Consider the following 18,794-nt stretch of genomic DNA (forward strand, 5'->3'; position numbering starts at 1 on the left):
TTATAATGACAGGGACTTCTGAAAACCCTTAACTGAACTTGTTGAATCCAGCCAGCTACGCAGTGATGATGGTGTGGGCTCTCGGTGGGAGCAGGAGATAGAGACCAAGGGAAGGAAAGGACCTGGGGCCAGCATAGCTCCATCCCCACATCTGTAGAGGGGAGGGGAGCCTCTCTGACCACCTCCCAGCATTATCTTCCGGTCTGTCTTCAACTGGGAGCTGAAAAACTAGACTAGGAAGCACAAAGTCAGGTATTCATGAGTGAGACTGGTAGGACAGACACAAATGGGGCACATTTGCATCTCTCCAGACGGCCTCCACCGTACCTGCACACTGGCCCCTCTGCAACACTGGGCTTCTCTCCAGGTTCAGCAATCTTGACCCAGTCCTAAGTGGGGATCTCATCCAGCCCCACCCCCTCCAAACCATGAATTCAGCCATGAACAAGATGTTCCTTTTTCTACCCTTCTTTTCAATTTGATTTTTAATTAAATAAATAACACGAATACATTCCTGTAAAAAAAAAAAATCAACTAAAGGCTGAGCCCCCTGAGTCTGGGGTGAGACCACACCCCAGTCTCACTTCCCATCCTAGAAGTGGCCATGGAGTGTTTATTGAGGGGCCTAAGACACATTGTACAAACGGTATATCACTTTTTCCCTTAGGAAACTTTCTTTTTGGCTGAGTTCCAGTTACTCTTGCTGTAATGTGACTTGTGAGGTTTTTGTGGAGTTTACTTTCTATCCAACTGCAGATGGTCAATAGTACGTATAATACTGAGGCTTGACAGTCAGGTGCAGAATTGCTTAATTAAAGCTTGTGTGGAAATAACTCGTTATCTTTACGGATATAAATAGCCATCTGTGGTTCCTTGAGCTAAAGACTTCTACATCGTCACCCTAGAACTTGGGAGCTGGGAGGGATAGCCAGGTTCTACCACTGAGCTTTCCGTCTTAGTCTTGGCAAATCTTGTCAACATTTTACCCTAGTATTGCCTTTGTGGTTGCATAATTTTTAAGAGAATGTGCTCATGGGGAGAAAACGCTCTCCGTGCTATCCTCACTCTCCCCCACCCTTCTGCATTAGGTACCATCTTGTCCCACTCTTTCATTTTACGAAGGAGAAGTGGAAAATCAGAGAAGCAACCTTTGCTTAGGACCCCAAATCAGGCATCACCAATACCTTGAAACCTAGGACAGCCAAGGCTCCGCCCTTTTTGCATTACTCAAGTGCTGCAAAGCTCAGAGCTCCCCTCCACCCTGGTTCATCCACCGCCACCCAAGCTTTCCAGATCCTTCCAGATGCCTTGCCCAGGCTCAAGGCCATTCTGATTTCTGAGTATCTTCTAGCTACTGAGCCACTGCATGGGATAGAATGAACAGAACCCAGCTTTATAGCCAGAAAAATCTGGGCTTTCCTTCTGCCACCCCACTTCATGCTGTGTGGCATTGGATAAGTCATACCGCCAAGCCCAGGCTCACTTTCTTCCCTTGTAAACCATCTGTCCTCCTTAGAGGGTTGTCATGAGGGCCAGATAACACAACGCCTGTAAAAGCACTTGGGAAAAGAAAATGTTGGAGATAGATAATCATTGTTATCAACGTTTGACTCATCCTCTTATGTACAGGACTGAAAATATTTCTTCCATTGATGTCAGAACAAAAACGTTGAACAAAGCAAAGACCCAGGGCTGCATTTCTGCTCTGGAGTCCCCTGTGTTACAGCATCCGTGTTGGGCTTTCCAGTGTGTAGACTGAAACCAAACAAAACAAAACAAAAAAGAAGAAGAAAAAGCAGCAGCAAATACTGCTTGGTTTTGCATTTTCCCTTCTGTTTTCTGATTAGAGTCTCTACGGCCTGTGAGTGCAGAGAGAACCTCAAAAGATTGTGCTCGCTGCGGATAAGCACCCAACCCGATGTTTATCAGCACTTATCTCCTGCAAACTCACTCTCTGGAGGCTTCAAAGACAGGGGAGATCTCTCAGCCTCGTTCTGAGGAGGGGCAGGCCCCTGCAGGGCTTCGGCTGCAGGTGTGGTCCCAGAGCCCTTGCTCCATCTTTCGGAACATGGCGCTTTTGTTCCTCCTCGTGCAAAAGAAGGAAGCAGAAGGTTTACCCCATGTTCAGGGATGGGTACTGGGGTAGAGGGAGCTGTGGAAGGAAAGGAATATTTTGAAACAAGCTCTGAAAGGCTGAAAAAGTAGGTGAAGCTGGGGAGGGGAAAGCAGACTAGCCCCCCACCTTCCCTCCATCCCACCCGCCCACCCAGTCCTTAATCTGCCGAACAACCCATCGCACCTTCCAAAGGTGTTTGAACTCCCTTCATTTGCTCCCAGCTCACCTTCCCACACCTCCTCGGGGGCACCCACAGCTCGCAATGCAGAGCAGTCGTCAGCCCAGTGGGACCCTGGGAGGGAGGGAGGGAGGGAATGGGGTGGGGGGAGGGGGGGAGCCAGCGTTTTATTAGGCTGTTGAATTTGATTTATTAGGGGGGAAAAAAATCCTTCGCTCGCTTGCCACACAGGTTATTCTCAAAGTGAAAACTCTATTTTACTTTGAAAAAAAAAAATGGTGAAACTGCCTACAGTTATGAATGGAGCTCTTTGTTACCTTCCAGATCGACAAGACAGACTGTTTGGTTCATGTCTGTGAACTAGCAAAGAAGTGCGGGGGCCTGGGAGACAGATGTGGCCTTAATTGCATGGAAATATTAGAAGATCTTTAAGCCGTTTTGACAGGATTTTCCTCCTGCCGCAAGAGCAAAGGGCCACGTCTGAGCTGCATCAGGTCTGGCCAGACCCTCTGGCTACGCCTCGTGTCCCCACGTGTGCGGGACACATGGTCTTGATTCACGTGCTCTGGTGTTAGAGGGAAACAGAGGCCTCCTGGCCGTCAACTTCTATGTATGGCTGTGCTCCATGAGTGCAGAGAGTAATCTCCCAAGAAACCCTCTGACCCAAAGTGGGAAGGGCAGCTGTATATTGAAATAACTACTCGGGATATGTGTACACACGTGTACAGGGAGGGTGGTGGTCAGATGGTCTCTATCGGAAAGGTGTGCTCGGAAAGCTCTCGAGGGACCCACACGGGGTCTGAAAGAGTAAATGTGCGATCACAGCAAATAACGGTACCTAAAGACAGCATCTTTCCTATCCTTTCCCCTTGGCGCTTACATTTGGTGTTTATAGAAGGACTGGCCCATTGGGAGTCCTGACATTAAGCCAGAGAAATCCTTGAACACTGTTGGGCTGTCAAAGACCAAGACCCCATGAATGTGGTCAACTTGATTTCCTGTCAGCCGGCCTGACCATGGGCCCACCATGCTCTTACCCCCTCCTCTTCCCCTAATCGTCCCAGTTAGTTTTCTGTGTGCTTAGAGGATGCATTTTAAAAAAAATGTGCCTCTATTAAAAACAATTAAGAGGATTTATCTGCAGGGAGGGAAGGGGAAACCCCTCTAAAACTGTAGCGGTCTCTTTGGAATATAAGAGTGAATATTTCAGATTAACTCTTTCTCAATGAGCTCAGACCATCAAATGTTGACAGGTGGGACCTGGAGTGGGTCCGTGCCGTAGGGGCCTCCCTTCAGAGGCTTAGGTGAGCTGAGGCATCCTAATGGTCGGGTCACCTCTCAGAGGTGAGTTGGGGTAGAGTGTGGTTTGGTCGCTTAGTTGATGTTGGGCCACGGCCTGGGAAGGATGGGGACAGGGTGGCCAGAAAGGAAGGGAGAGAAGGTGCAGCGGCAAAGATCCTGTTTGCATGCAAACGTTGATGTTATGGGAAGAAGGGTTTCCAGGCAGAGCTGGCACCCAGAGCCCTGGGCTGCGCCTTTCAGAGTTGCCGGTCTCCTAAGGGCTAAGCCTTCCAGAAGCACCCGTGATGTGTCACGGGGCCAAGAGTGCAAAGGCTGAAGCTCTGGTTTAAAGCACAGTCGCCACGCACTGGGACTTGGGCTCTGGGGCTGAGCAGCCTGCCAGGGTGCAGGGAGTCTTACTGTGGGGTCCTCCCACCGTGCCTCCAGATCGCTCAACATCCGGGTGTTGTTTGAAGGCCCTGCAGTGAGAGCCACAACCTTTTTCTAAAGGGAGAAGGTGTCCTTCCAAATCCCTTAGGAAGAAGCCTCCGGAGGTCGGGGCGCTGTGTCTAGGCCCCCTTCTCCCTGCTCTGTGCTCTTTAGATAGGGGATGCAATGTTTCCGTGAGGTCCCAGCTGAATATTTGTGACCAGGAAAGTCCCTGCCGTACATTTATTGACAGGCAATAGAGTGTTAACACCCTCCCCTCCCCTCATTCCTGCTCAGTTCACTGCTCTCCCCTCCTCTGAAATCCCCCTGCCTTGGCAGTTGTCTTCTGTCTACTTCACGCCCTGCCTCTTTCTCGGGAGGCACTGCTCAGCTGCTTTATCACTTTCGGAGATGCTACACCAGGGTATCTGGGAAAGCCATCGGCCCGGATTGTTGCATGAGCTCACGGTAGCATTAAAAGGCAGCGCCTTACACTTTCCAGAGTTCTTTTGCAGACCTCGCTCTTCTTTAATTTGGTCCTCACAACATACCGTAATTCCTACCGTATTTAATTCAGGATGTTCCCCCATCTCCCTCTCCCAGCATCACCTCCCCCCCGCCCTGGGCACAGTCATGATTGCACAGCAGACTTGGAGAGGCTGCTCACTTCTCAGGGGACGCTCTATTCACAAAATCACTTGCAGGCATTTACTTCACTACGCAGACACAGCCAGATCAGCAGGAGGGAAAGTTTCTACAAATCTCCTAATTCCATTGCAATCAACAAATGCTATTAAAACTCTCTGATGTCATTTTCCACAGACACATTCTTGACTTTTTATCACAGTGCCTGGAACAAGGCACATGTCCAACCAATATGAATGAATGCCTCAGAGAAGGAATGCTTTTTGTGACAAATATGTTTCACGATCCCATAATGAGACAGGACGTGTTCAAGAAATATCCAAAGTGACCGTCACACATTTTGAGTAGTACGTAGACCGGCCACCAAGCACGAGTGTCTAGAGCCCATGCTGGTTAACGTGGCAATCCCTAGCAAATGTGGCTATTTCAATTTAAATTAACTAAAATTTAAAAATTCAGCTCCTCAGTCACACGGCCCACATTTCAAATGCTTGTAGCCACCAGGACTAGTGCCTTCTGCGTTGCACAGTGCAGACTGGAGAACGGTTCCTGTCGAAGAAAGTTCTACTGGACAGCGCTGGTCTGAAGGACCAAATTCAAGAGTTTAGTTTCTTTCTATGTAAAGGGATCATAGGTTTATGTAAACAGTTTTTGTGTCTTAATTCCGAGTTTATCACAAGACTGAAGTTGAAGAGGATACAAACCCTCGTTCCTCCTTTCCACAATCTCTAACACTTTTTCAAGTCATTCAGGATGGGAGACCTGAAACCTTTCTTGGTTTGGGATTAGAGAGAGCAAGGTGACGACGGGTTCCAAGAAGCACGGGGTTGGGAAGGTTGACACTGTTGGCTGTGGCCTTCTCGTGAAAATCACCAAGGCCTACAGAACGTGGGAGATCCCAACCGTGAAGAAACCCAAGCAGAAGTAGCAGCATGAGAATTGACAGTCATCGACTGTCAGTGGATCCTGAAGTAAAGGGAACCAAGCAGGGAAAGGAGCTGAGGTTTTCTGATGAGGTTTTGGACACCTCCTCATGGCTTTCCCACCTAGGAGAGCGGTTTCCCATTTCCCATAAGTTTTTGGAACGTCAAGGATTAAGCCTTACTGCCATCATGACTCCTGTCCTTGGGACAGACAGACAGGCGTGGCTTCTACGCGGCAAGGCCGGTCCTTCCAGAAGCTTCCAAGAGTCAAACACTAAGTACGCTTTATAGAGAAAGTAACCAAATCAGTCCCAAGTCCCTAGGAACTGTCAGGGGGCTTCAGCTGGGTTTTCTGCTCAACCAGCTTTACTGAGAGTGACAAAGAAAATACCTCCATGTAATCCCACTGAGATGTTTTCATTGGAAGCCCTTGGCAGGACTTGTTCACAAAATATCTGCTTTTCCTTATAGATGGATGCCGAGAGACAGGAGGCCCAATGCCAGAATGCCTAGGCTTGGCACTCAAGTCAAACGAGTACGAAGGCCAACCCAGTGGGTGACTGCTTTGAGGGTGGCTGCCAACCGAGAGACCAGCTGTGTACCAGAGGCAGAGTCTGAGCTCCAAGAGGAGCGATGCCTGGCTTCTTGTGTGGAGACCAGGCTGTCCTCGTTTCCCCTTACCTCTTCCCTGGAAGGGGGAGGGCAAGGAGCTGAGGCACACTGCGATCTCTGAGTTACCATAGATGGGGCAGCCCCATAGCGCATCAGACAAACCAGGATAATTTTGAGAGTGAAAGGAGGCATTATTAAGCATTTTCTGGCACAAAAGGCATCAGTTGGGACCGTCGCAGGCAAATGAGGCTATAGGATCAATCTGCTAATCGATGATAGGACTGAAGCACTGGCTCAGAACTGGCTCTCGCCTAGTTCGGTCTTTTGTGTTTTGGTAAAGAAATAGGCCCGGAGAAATGAAGTGCTTTTCCTATCTTAAAACCCGTGGATTAGAATAAGAAGGTTAAGCTTAAGGAGTGCTTTACTGTGTGACAGGCATGAGTTAGCATGCTAATAACATCATCGCTATTTTACCAAAAAGGAAACTGTGGCACAGAGAGATGAAAGAATTTGCCTAAAGTCACAGAACTAACAAGAGGTACCAGAAGCAACATCTCTAAGGGGCCAGCACTGCGCCGTTCAGAGCAAGGACACAGTGGGGAGCCCTTCGCCTCACCCCATCCTCACATTAACCCTTTGCAGTAGGTTCTGTCATTGTGCCCATTTTAGGGATGAGGAAACCAAGGTATTTGTAAGTGTTAATAACGTCTGTGGAAAACCACAAAGAAAATCCATCCGTGCGGGATTTACTTTCTGGAGAGACAGAGCATCAACCTGTGAAAAACTACAGTATCCAGAAGGAGTTAAATACAAATAAAAGCAACGTGACACGGCAGTCTAGAATAAAGTGCTGAATCAGCGATGAGATGGAAAGTACTACAGACTTCAGCAGAGTGAGAGGTTACTGCGGTGAGCGGCAGGGTGGCAAAGCTTCCTGGAAGACGTGGTGGAACTCCAGGTGTTCTAGAAGGTCCCTTCCACCCCCCTCAGGCTCTATTTCCTCCAGGAGGCCAACCCCCAAGGCCCTCACTCACTGCCCTCCCATCCCCCCCACATAAGTCCCCTACATAAGGCAACCTTCTCCCCAGATTGAGCACCTTGGGGCGCATTTGTCTTTGCATCCCCTGTACTGAATGCCTGACATGTGGAAGGTCCTCCATAAAGGTTTGGTGAAAAGCTGAGATTTCATGAGGCAGAGGGGATGAGGAAGGGTCCATGCAGGGATGTCTGGATAGAGCAAAGGGAGAAGAAAGCTGGTGTCCACATAGGTGTTTGCAGACACGCAAAGAGCAATCAGAAATCTGTATTATAGAGATGTCTACAGGCCAAGCATGCTGGGGAGAAAGGGGTGGCAGGTCTTATATAACAAAGGGAGAAACTATTGAAAATAGGACATTAAGTCCATCAACAGAGGAACGGATAAAGAAGATGTGGTACGTATACACAATGGAATATAGCTCAGCCATAAAAAGGAACGAAACTGTGCCATTTGCAGAGACGTGGATGGACCTAGAGACTGTCATACAGAGTGAAGTAACTCTGAAAGAGAAAAACAAGTAACGTATAGTATCACTTATATGTGGAATCTAGAAAAATGGTATAGGTGAACTTATTTGCAAAGCAGAAGTAGAGACACAGATGTAGAGAACAAATATATGGATATCAAGGGGGGAAGGGGGCCGTGGGATGAATTGGGAGATTGGGATTGACATATACACACTACTATGTATTATATAAAATAGATAACTAATGAGAACCTGCTGTACAGCACAGGGAACTCTACTCAGTGCTCTCTGGTGATCTAAATGGGAAGGAAATCCAAAAAGGAGGGGATATATGTATCTGTATAGCTGATTCACTTTGCTGTACAGGAGAAACTAGCACAGCATTGTAAAGCAACTATACTCCAATAAAAATTAATTTTAAAAAATAGGACATTAAAATGCAAGAGAAGGAACAAGAAAGGGGGAAACGAACAGAAGGTACAAATGGAGTAGAGGAGCAAAGTACAGTAAACCCAGGAGGTGGGCAGAGACGGCACCAGGGTGGCTGAGCCAGCCCAGAAGACGGACCTCTGTGGGCACCTCCTCTGGTCACTCCCATCCTTGTGTTGCTTCAGCAATCTGGTAACCATATGCCCTGGGGCCACAGAAGAACTAAACACCTTGGCTAGAGTAGCTGTGAATTTCCAGATGTGAAAGTTGGAAATCCTGCACACTCAGGACTAGCTGGGCCTGAGGTCACCCAGCGTGGCTCCTTGGGCATGAATGACAGAAAGGAAACAGCTATTAAGCACTGGGAAATGGATTCGGGATCCTCTCTGCCCAACGCCCTGGAGAAAGTGAAGTCAAACGGAGTCACTCGTGCTGGGCCCCGGGTGTCCATCAAGGTGAAGTGGACTCTCCCTTCTCCCTGGCCAGGGCCAGCAGGGCCCACAGATATGGACACCCTGCTTCTTGAGGCTGGTTTTGCTTTTGCCCCCCTGCCAGGGTATAGCTGGAAGAATAGATCGAAGGGCCCCTACGTGCTTGTTTCCTGCCGGGCTTCCTGTGATTATGAGGGCACCCGTTGCCACGGAAACCATCACATGAGGAAATCAGCAGATAAGATCACAGCTTCTAGGAAAAGGACCTCGAGTGCTTTTTTGGTGGGGGGGTGCGGAGTAGTCGGTGGCTTCGTGTTTAAATTTGAACAAGAAACGGTCACTGGGTGCGGCGGGTTAAAAAAATGGACAAGCCTGGGTGCAAGGCTTAATGTCTCGTGGCCGAGAGTGAGCCGGAGGTCTGGCTGGCAGCAGAGGTGCTGGCGGGAGAAGGACGCTCTCGGTGTTTCCCATCATGCTCTGGGGTTCTTAGCCGTCAAAAAAATTTGTTGCACACCTGCTAGGTGCCAGGAACTGTGCAAGCTGCTGGATGCAGACAGTGACTAAGATTGACGTGGTCCCTTTCTTTGGGCTGCTTCTAGCAGCAAAACTGGTCTTTGAGACAAAGGATGGGAAAGTTCCCAGGACCCGTGGCGTTGGAGAAGCACCCAAGGATACATGCCATCTACATTTCCTCCTTTCCCAGACGCTTGCAAAAGATGTCAGAAGGCGTCATCAAGACTGGTAGACCAATGTCTGCTTCCCCTGGGGTAGCCCATCGTTTCAGACCTGAACTGCCTCCGCTCCCTTCTTCCCTTCCTCACTCTCTTGTCACCACAGACCAGACTGAGCTTGCCTTGGTCCAGCTAGCAGGCCAGAGCCATAAAGATCAAGTCCCAAGGGAAACTCTTAGAGCCCCCCACTCCCCAGTCTCAGGAACTGCATCCCATCCCCTGGCCCGTCCCATCAGCCCACGATGGGGGAAATTCAGACTCTGTGAGGACGCACTGCAGCCACTCCCCACCAGGATGCTTCTTCCAAGCTTTCAGCTCTCCGTGATCAGGCAGTGCGGCCATTCATCATCGTCAAAGAGCATTAAACGTTCAGTAGAAGACGGTTAAAATTTGCCAGGAACCAAGAGGTTAGGTAGTTTGCCCAAAGTTGCACAGCCAATAAAGCCCCGCATTGACCCAGCTGGCAGCCTGTGCCTTTTATTGGAACGGATTTTACAACGGCACCCTATGGAGTGAAGAGAGCAGAGAAGTGGTTTGCTTCCTTTGTACCCTTTGTCTTTGACCCCTCCTGCAGCAGACATGCTCGGGGACCCTCTGGGGGACAAGGCGGCTCCCAGCCCGTCTCATGCCACCACTTCCGCAATCGGAAAAGCAGGGCAAGGGAAACATTCTGATGTATAACCACTCACGTGGTGCCTCGGGGGCACCAGGGCACCAACTCCTGGTCTTGGAGCAGAGTCCCAGAGGACCCGCGGTGCCAATCTTCGACCCTTTAGTCATCATCATCCCAGGGCAGAGAAGGGCAGGAGGGGGCTCAGAGCAACAGCACTGAGCCACCAGTGTGGAAGCATCCTGTATTTTTAATGACTGGTACAGCCACTGCTGTGCAACGAGGCAGAATACAGTCCCAGTGCAAGGGACGAAATCCATTGGGAACTACGGCTGGTCCGGTGTCCAGGACGGCCGCCTTGCCCTCCTGCTTCTCCCCATGGCATCTGGGGGTGTGTTTTGATGGTTGACAGTTCTCTCTTCATCATCACCCCTTTGCACCTGGCAGGGCTTTATTTAACCCTTCCAGCCAATCAGAACTGGCAGGAGAATACGGGCTTGATTTCACAGAAGAGAACATCTAAGCTTGCCAGCCACAGCAAGGCCGCACATCCCACCCTCTTGCCACCCTGTCCCTTGGGAACCTCGGGGTCCACCTCTGTGGTCAGGTCACTCCTTATTATTAGAGAGGGGCTTGGTCCCCGGAGTGTCAAATGTAACAAGGTATACACAACAGATCATGGCTGGCCTTTTCACACTCCCCATCGTCATTGAGGGAAAGCAGCTTGAAGAGTGGTCAGCCCCATTGTAAAGAAACAGAAAGGGCAACGCACTGTAAAATGTTCCCTTCTTGGAGCTCAGACTAACCTTCTATCTGCCTTCCTGTTAGTATCCACATTCAGCACTTTTCTTCTTTTCAGCATTAAAGTCATTCTCTGTGGGAGGAGAATGTAACTTTGATCTTTAGAGATCCCTTTAAATGTGGTTAGGGTCAAAAAAGTGACTGTGAAAACTCAATGTCAACAGGCAAAGGTAAATACCCATGGGAGACGTGGAGAAGCATCTAATGGGAGACGGTGATTAACAGGGGCCTCCGGCTCTGGATTCTGTTACATGGCCATCTTTATGGAACGCCAAGACCCTCTCCACTGAACTCATTTAGGCTCATTCCCTTAATTTATTAAACTCCATTAAATAAAGTACTTTCATCTGCAAAGGATTCCCATTCCATCTTCTACGGACTTGGCTGGCTGCCTTTCTCTTGGGCGGGCCACAGCAGAAGCCCCCTCCCCAGTTAGTGAAGATCTAAGCGACAAGGAGCGGGCATGGAGGCCTGGGGGCGGGGCGGGGATGAGGTTAGAAATTTCAATAAGCTGCTTTAGAAATCAGCCAAACACTCTGAGTTTCCAGGGCCGATTTGGCCGTGCGGCAGAGCCCAGGATAGGATTAGACAGAGTTAGCAAATGGGGAACAGTTTGGGGGGAAGAGTATAAGCTTTGCAGTCAGGCTACGGGTTGGAGAGTCACTAGTTCAGGTTTCTCTACAGTAATAGGAGAATCCTAACTCACATCCTAAAAGGCTAAATGAGGTGATGGTTGTGAAAGTTCCTTGAAAGCTTCATGTTATCATGTTATACTTGTTCTGTTTGTTCTAATTTAAAAAGTGGTCCCTGCTTGTTGTTTGTTTTCTCACCGTTGTTTGTCTGGGGTATTTCCCCTACATGGTTCTCAGAGGAGTCAGGCCTTATGGCTGAGTCTGACCCTCCCTCACTGTACGAACCTGGAGAGGTTAGGCTTTGGGCCTCCGCTTCCCCACGGAGTCTGTCCTGGTGCTGACTGCTGCCAGCCCCTGCCAGTCACCATAGTGAGAAGGTTACTCACACAATCCTCCTCTACCTCCTTTGAATATGGATCTCTTGTTGCTGATTAAAGTGATAGGAGATGCTCCCGTCGCTACATGAGAAATCACCCCCAAATCTAGTGGCACAAAACAATTATTAATGCTTATGGGTTCTGTCAACCTTCGTTGAAGGTTCCTCACTCCCAGGCCTGGAGGCTGATGCTGGCTGGTGGCTGGGGGCCTCAGTTGCTCTGTGTGTGGACCTCTCCATGTAGTTTCTCTGCTCGGGCTGGTGTGGGCTTCCTCACGGGATGGTGGCTGGTTTCCAAGGGCTAGAGGCCCAAGAGAGAACGAGAAGCAGGTGGAAGTCGCAATGCGTCTATCACCTGCCCTTGGAAGTCCTGCAAGGCCGCTTCTGCCACCTTCCACTTGCTGAGGCATCATAAAGTCTCCTCTGGGTTCAAGGGGAGGGAAATAGACGCAGCCTCTCGGTGGGGAGTGGCAAAGGTTGGAAATACTGATGTGGCTGTTTTGGGGGCAAAGGCAACCTTCCCGACCTGAGCAGGGTACCTGCGCTGCTCCGCGCAAAAGAGCTTTCAGTTAAAGTTGGGTGACTGATCAATGTTTCCACCTTCTTCCTTATCCAACTTTGCAGAACATTTACCTCCTCTTCCCTTTGGCACCTGCCCTCTGTGGGATGGAAATAACGGGCAATATTTGGGCACAGGGCTGGCAATTAGAAGGGAGGGAGAGGCAAAGGTTTGAGCAAACTCACAGGAGCCACCTCTCCTGACACTTCAGATGAGAATGTGCTGACCAACCCCCCAGCGCGCACACACACACACACACACACACACACACTGCTGCAGAGCCTGCTGGTTTCCCAAAACAGAGAAGACAGAGGACTTTGCTCCCTAGAATCCTGTCTGCATTTTGTATGCTCTCTGGCTGCCAGGAGAAGGGACTTCACGTCATTATGCAAAGGATGTAATCAAAAGCCACAGCTCGTGGGCTCCCTGCGGCGACCCAGGGATGAGCTTTCCAGAGGCCTGGTCTGGGAGTCGTGGACCCACTGAGCAGGGGCAGAGGCAGGGAACTCAGTCTGGTCGCTTTTGACATCTTTTTCACTTGCTCCAGCAGAGTTCCTGAGCCACTGAGAGCTGTCCTTACAAGTTTCGGGGCAGGACGGGGGAGAGGAGGGGAAGGAAACGACGTAGGGTCAGTTCTTCTCAGGCCCATCTTTTGGGTCATTCCCTGTGCTAGAAATAAATACTCAGCCTAATTGTAAGAATCAGGAAAAGGTGGGGGAAAATTGGGTCTTTTCCTTCTCTAACTCCATTTGGCCCATCACCGTGGCCCGTGTGTGTCCTTGCTGCACATGGACGACGGCAGACATTTCTTCCATGCACTCCTGCAGAGAATGGGGAGATCCTCACGGCACCCTCTCCAGCATTTTCCCCCTCTGCCTGCATCTCTGCTAAGGTCTTTGGAGATGCAGTTGTTGGCTCACCCCTGATGTCAGCCCGGCCATCATGTGGCCATGCTCTGACCACATCCCCCATCACTCAACTGATGTGAGCATGGAAAATATCCTTTGCTTAATCTAAGGGAAACAAATGGTGGAAGACACATCTGCTGGTATTTTTTTAAAAAAAAAGGAAAAGAGAGGGGAAAAAAAGTATATATGGCAAATTCCAAACTAAGGGAAGTTTATTTATTAGTGAATTCACAGTTATGCACGTGGCATTCTTCTGATATTTACTACATGCCTGATGTAGGATGAGTGGGTGCTGGCCACCTCCTCCCCTCGTTTGCAGGATTATTTCAGTGCCTTATCTGTGCCTCCTAGAGGCCTGAATTCAGAAGCTAGAAAGAGAGAGAGGGCTGAAGCTGCAATGGAGCAATCTGATGGTTTGCAAGGAGAAGGAGAAACATAGATTAGGAAGTAGGTTCTCTTTTCTAGAAGCCCATGGAATCTGCATTTCAAATCCAACTATTATCTTCAAACCCTTTCATTTTGAACCTTGGGCAACCTTGGTTACTTTTAAGTAACCAACACAGTTGAGAAGAAGGAATCTCTCAGGCTTTATCTGTCTCCCCTCGCCCTGCCCCCATCTCCAACCCAAAGGGTCCCAAGGCATCTCTCAGCATTGTGCTTCTTTTAAAAAAAAACTTTTTTTGTTGTTTTTTGTTTTGTTTTAGTGTTTGCTGTGTCCTAAGAACTTTAGGCTCTTGATTTAGGGAGTTCACTTACCTCGTTTTATATTTATTCAAAATCTGCCAGATTAGGTACTGTTATTATCACCATTCTACAGATGAGGAAATGAAGTTTGTGAAGTATAAATAAATTGCACTAGGTGGTGCATTGATGACTAACTGATGGAACTTGGACTGGAACTCAAATCTTTCTGACTCCAAAGATTGTGCTCTGTGTACATCTCAACAGACATAAAGAGTTACCCTCAAAGAAGTTATAGTCTAACTGGGAGGTGGATGGTAATGGTTAAGTGCCCAGACAGCAGATCTGAATTTGAATCCCAGGTCACACTCACTTGCTACGTCACCTGAGCTAGTGAGTTCACTTCTCTGAATATCCATTTCCTTATCTGAAAAATAGAGATGGTAACAGTACATCCCTCGGAGAATTGCAGGGAGGATTAAATTAGATTGCTCAGGGAAACTGGATTGGCACTAAATAAATGCTATGATAATTGTCTGCTACTTTGATCTGTTTTCTATAATGATGACAGGGATGTATTATAAGTGATGTGTTAAAGGCACCTTAACATAAATTGGGTAAGAAGCACCGAGACTAGTGCCCTCTGGCCGTGTCCATCTGCTGGCTCCCTGGGCCAGCAGGGCATCCTGGGAAGGAACGCTGACACAGTTTGGTCAGCATTTCTACGACCAGTATGACTGTCCGCTTAGCTCGGAAGTCAAGCTGCCATTCCAAGTAGTTGCCCTTGCCTGAGTGCTCTGGTAAACGGGTCAAGTGGGATACTGTTGTGCTGGACCACTTCCCTGCTTGGAGTCAAGGGGCCCTGTGCCTCCCTCTGGGTCTAGGTCTCAGTGGCTGAGGGACCAGAGCATCCTAAGTGACAGGCCTTTCCTTCCCAGCACTCAGCAGAGCAAAGGGATGTGCTTCGCAGAATCCAGTTACTAAGCAAGTCAGGGCTGGCTTCCCAGGGACAGCGACAAGGGCCGAGAGAGACCCCAGACAGCACCACACGGGATTAAGGCCACGCCCTCTGTCCTTCCCAAATAAGTCAGTTTCCCTGCCATGTGCTCTGCAGCAGCCCGGACTCAGCAAGGCTTTAAAGGATCATTTGACTTCCTTTGAATGAAGGGATCAGTGTCAGGTCCAAAGTCAAAAGGAGAAGTGAAGGAACCCAGCCACCCCGAGAACAGTGTGTGAACGTTTATGCTGATGTTCTCTCTGTCTTCAGCCCATCATCCTGGAGGTAAACACCCAGCAACCATCCCTCAGTATAAAGGTCTTGAACCCCAACTGTGTACTCATTCCTATAAAGAGTTTTAAGTACAAGTAAGAGTTTCATGTTGAAACTTTTATAAGTTTTAAGAATTTGAGTAAAAGTAAACAGCTTCTAAGACATAGGGAAAATAACAAGAGGCATAAGTGTGTAACAGGCTACAGGCATGTTGTTGATCCGACGCCAGCTGACAGCTCCTCAGCTGCACAAAGCAGCTCCTTGGTGCCGACGCCCCATCAACTCACCCCCAGGGACTGCCGGGACCCCCAGTGGGGACAAGGTTCTGTCACACAAGCACGACGGCCACACTCACCTCAGGCCGTGCTCCTGTCGGCCTCTTCCTGCCCCACGCCTGTCTTCCTACAACACGCCGCTGCCCCAAAAGCAGCTTGGAAAAGGCTCGCCACTGCCCGTTGGGAACGTGCCGTGGGCTTGGTCTTGAATTGGCAAAACGCCGTTGTTTCCTTTCAGAGCCAGTGTGAATCTTCTCCCCAGCTCTCACACTTCACCAGGACCCCGAAGCCGCTTGTCTGGGGCCTGGTCTCCCCAAATCTACGATCCCCACTTCATGGTCCTCATCTCCTTCCCCTGCTCGTGTTAGGTTTTCTGATCCAGTCCAGGAGGCCAGACAAGGAACCGTTCTCTAGCATCTTCTCTCTCCCCAGCTTCTCCCAGCCACCAATTCTTTTCTCCACCACGTGATGAAATTTTTTAAGAAAGCCTTTTCCCTATCAATGGCTGCAAACAGAAAAGTGTGTGTGTGTGTGTGTGTGTGTGTGTGTGTATGTTTACCCAAGCAGTAGTCTCACTTGACCTTTCAAAGCTCAAATGAGTCACAGGGCATCATTATCAGGGAAGATTTCATGGAGCAAGATTTCATTTACCTACAAAATGGGAAGAATTGGATGTGTTTCCGGAGCAGGGGGCAAAGAAAGGATGCTCCCAGCGCACGGGCTCACAAAGTCTAAGACACAGGAGGGCACTTGAAGGCCTGTTCAGTGGAGCAGTGGAAACAGCGAGCCTGGGGCAGGAGGTGCAGCCTGGACGTCGTGGACGGGGAACGTGGATGGTGGGCCGCCGGGGCGAAGCTGAGTTCTTGGAAAACAGGCAGATGAGAATAGATTTGCGATGGATGAAACCGAGGATGCTGTCGGAGGGATCTGAGCCGGGGTTGTGGCAGATGACAGTATTTACAGCTTTCAAGGGAGCTGGTGGGGGAACGTGCAGGGTGGGCTGGGTGAGGGACTGGGTGCTCGCTCACGGTGGAAAGAGCCTGAAAAACACAGCAGAGGGAGCCGAGGACAGGACTGGACAGAAAGGGGAAGGAGAGGTGTTCTGGAGTAAACCAGGGTCCTCTCCTCCTGAGACGTGGCCCCTTTGACTGGAGTTTCCTTTGATTGTGAACTGAAGGAAACTTTTTCCCAAAATGAGTTCAAACCGGTTTTGTACCATTTACCACACTGCACTTTGTCCTGTAAAGGATTTTTTCTCATCTACTTAAGAAGTCTCTCCTTGGTCAGCCTCCAGAAATCCCAGCTTGGTCTTATCTGGCCTCTGTTGCAACCTCTTTGCTGTGAACCCTGGTTTCACCATCTGCTTGGTCCCTCTGACTTGACTACCCTGCTTCTCTGCTCCCTGACCTGCCATCTCTGGGGATAATGATGGTAGGGAACTTTGCCCGAGTATCACTATCACCGGTCCTGCCTCCCAGGCCTCCTGGCCTCCGTTATTCCATCATCCTCTCCCCCAACCCAGAGGAAAGGAGGTGGAAGAAACACTTTAACTGGAAACGCCAAGATTTGCGCGTGATCAAGCAAGCATGTCAGCCGCTCTCCACGGCGGAAGATGATACGCGATTCCTTAGGTGTAGTCTGTTTTTGTAGCAGAACTGGTGACTGTTCATCCGTCACCAAAAGGGCATTCATGGGTCCTAGTTGGTACTGCATCTCCGCTCCTAGTGTAGAACCCCAGGAAGTTCATGGGCTCGGATTCAGGCCTCTGGAAGATGACAGTGACTTTTCAAGTTGACTTTTCAACTTGGAACCACTGTGTGCCTGGAGGACAGTTCAGATCCCTGGTTCGGGGTGTGGAGCCAGCGCGGATCCCTAACTGAAATGGACGATGGATATCATAACCAACACACAAATGGTTCCAAGAAGCACAACTTTCCTCTGAGTATGACACAGGGCAGCAGGTGGAAAGTGAAGGGCCCCAGTAGATTTTAGGTCTGAATCAAGGGACCCGCCCTGTCCTTTCCATACTGTGCAGGCAGCTCAGCTTTGAAACTGCCGTCTCCGGCCATGTCTATACTCTGCAAAGCCTTCTGGTGTAGGAGCAGACTTCCCGGTCTATGTTCCAGTTATTCTTTCCTGATCCCAGCCGGAAACAGCTGCAGAAGAGCCTCTTCCTTTGAAGTATGGCTGTCCTCCTGCTGGGGTTGAGAACAGCCGTGGGAGAAAGGGCGACACTTAGCTGGTAGAGCAGATTGTAATTTTATAGGTATGGGAGCGGGGGCTAAAGTGAAGGTGCCACAGTAGGGCTGCGATAGCAAAATACCACCGACAGTGTGGCTCAGGCAACAGAAATGCATTTTCTCCCAGCTCTGAGAGCCGGAAATCCAACATGGGGTGCTGGCGGGTCCTGAGGCCTCTTCTTGGCTTGCAGATAAGCTGCCCCCTTGCTGCTTCCCCACATGGTGGTCCCTCTGTGCCCACCACCCCTGGTGTCTCTCCACGTTTCCAAATATCCTCCTCTTATAAGGACATCAGTCATATTGGATTAGGACCTACCCAAAAGGCCTCATTTCAACTTAAGCATCTCTTTAAAAATCTTATCTCGAAATACAGTCAGATTCTGAGGAACTGGGGTTAGGGCTTCAACATATGAATTTTAAGGGAACGACTCGGACCATAGCAGGTGGCCTAAGAGAATCTTTACTTGAAGCTAATAACCATCAAAGCTAACTTTACTGGGTGTCACTCTGTGCCAGAGACTGTGCTAGACATTTCTCCTGTAATATTACATCACCTCTCCACGATTACAGATTGTGTAATTATACTTAGATTATATTGATTATAATTAATTCTAGATGGTGAATTACTACCTTTTCTGAAACGTGGTCAACTTGATTTGGTGGAATTGTGTGATCTAGTGACGATCACACCCCAGTCCACGACCTGGGTCGCTGTGATCTGCCATGAGCTAGATGATGAGGGAATCTCATTACCCTGCTTTGGTCGGTAGACCTCCGGAAAGGGCGATGCTGCCGCCGTTCTTCATCCGCCGTCTCCACCTGTCCCGGCAGGTGATGGGACAGTAGGCATGGGAAGATCAGCCCTGCCTCCTCCATCCACATAGCTGGGATTCCGCCCTCTTTCCTGGGCAGGCTGAATCCTCACAATCAGGGCTGGAAACTGTCATCTGAAGGAATCAGGCAGGAAAGGATGAAGGAGCACTGTGTCCCGGGGAGGCAGGCAGCCTCCCATCTGCATCTCAGATGTGTAAGATACCCCAGCACATCCTAGAGCACCTCTAAGCAAACAAGCTAGACACCTGTACCTAGGTCTTCTCATTCAATCACCTATCAACTCTGAAAAAGCTATTCTTATTCCTGTTTGCAGAGAAGAAAACTGAAG

The 18,794-nt window shown here is 49.4% G+C and overlaps 1 protein-coding gene across 2 annotated transcripts in view; it reads left to right on the forward strand.

Annotated features, from left to right (window-relative positions):
* FLI1 (Fli-1 proto-oncogene, ETS transcription factor) overlaps positions 1–18,794 on the forward strand; it is a 111,920-nt gene that overhangs the window by 41,488 nt on the left and 51,638 nt on the right. The window lies entirely within an intron of this gene.

This window comes from Orcinus orca, chromosome 8 (assembly GCF_937001465.1).
Source record: "Orcinus orca chromosome 8, mOrcOrc1.1, whole genome shotgun sequence".
NCBI lineage: Eukaryota > Metazoa > Chordata > Mammalia > Artiodactyla > Delphinidae > Orcinus > Orcinus orca.